The sequence below is a fragment of the Ipomoea triloba genome, chromosome 16 (genome assembly GCF_003576645.1).
Source record: "Ipomoea triloba cultivar NCNSP0323 chromosome 16, ASM357664v1".
In the NCBI taxonomy this organism is placed as follows: domain Eukaryota; kingdom Viridiplantae; phylum Streptophyta; class Magnoliopsida; order Solanales; family Convolvulaceae; genus Ipomoea; species Ipomoea triloba.
In genome coordinates this window covers 13,161,660-13,163,282 of record NC_044931.1, presented here as the reverse complement: position 1 = coordinate 13,163,282, position 1,623 = coordinate 13,161,660, and positions in this window count along the sequence as shown.

Here is a 1,623-nt window from a genome sequence, read left to right as displayed (position 1 = left end):
TCTTTGCTTATTTTCTTTAGTAATTTTTTTTATTTTTAAATTTAATTTTTTGTGTTTAATAGTACTTTTAATGTAGTTTCTAAATATATAAATTTTAAATATTAATGCTAAACGTAATATTGTGAAAAATTGAATTACAAATTACTTCAGTCAAGCCTCGTTAAACGAATCAGACAACCATTTTGGGACGGAGGTAGTACTTAATAGTCCAAATATACTACTTCATACTACAAATGAATAATCAACACTTTAACCAGCAAACACAATACATAATAGCACAAATATACTACTTCATAGCAAAAATGAATACTCAACACTTAAAGCATTAAATCTAATACTTTATGATGCAAACGGAGAGTATAGCTGCCAGTGGTGAAATTCCTCTGCAAACACAATCCAACTTACTGCAAATGCAAAAATTCTTGTTTTAATGGCGATGGCGAGAAACGGAAGAATCGGAGTGTGCCGCGAGAAATGGAAGAATTGGAGTTTAATAGCAAAACCCTAGCAAATTTTACACATTAAAACTATCAAAAACAAAAACTCACCTGAGATTGTGAATATAATCCACCTTTGTGAAGAGAAAATTTGAAAATTAGATGAAAAAGTGGAGGGGAACTCGCGTCTCTACTGCTCGGATAGTTCGTGCGTGAAGAACTCAAGAATCGCGAAATTCGGAACCAAAAATTGATAAAATGAATTAAAAAAAAGCCCATATCTGATTGTTAAAAAAATAGCCCAAACAGAACTAATTCATAAATGACTCAAATTATGTGACCCGACCCGTCTCACGGATTGAGACCCGTGAGACGGTCTCACACAAGTGTTACCCTATAAATAAATAAAATTTGAATTATTAATAAATCAAGATTAATATGTGTAAATTAACAAATCAAAATATATATTCCATACCAAAAAAAGAGCAAACGGGAAAATATATATTCCATACCAAAAAAAGAGCAAACGAATTGTCAAAGTATATATAAACACATGCACACATACTTCAACACCCAAAATTTAAAACATTTTAAGAGTGCAATACATACAATCATGTGAACTAAGATGGCATAATTGAAAAACACCAAATTATACTATGAATCACATTGCAAGAGACTACTAATAAATGTTCAAATATACTAAAAACAAACTTACACTAAAAGTGAACTATAAGTATACTAAAAATAAATTTTTATGTCAATAATCCATCTATAGTCCATGATATGAAAATTGGTTGAAAACCCACTTAGACAAGCAAGCAAAAGTTGAAAATTAAGTCCCAGTTCATCATACAAATTAAACATCCTTTGCTCACAATACTAACTTGGCACAAAATTTGACACCACAACAAGACCAATATGGGCGAAGAGTAAATCAAACCCAATTTATTTATTTAATTACTTTTTTTAGTCTGCCAACTTTTCTTATGTCTCATTTCATAACTGGAGAACTTTTTTTAAATTTCAATCATACAAAGAAAGGTTGCAATTGGGAATTTTTAGAAGAATGTTGGCAGGATAGCTTACTAAGTTTCAAGATGGTGGCCTTGGAGGATGGGAGGCCGGATCGGACATGGAGAGAGGCATGGGTGGAGCCAGTACAATCATTATTGCATGGACCATGGTC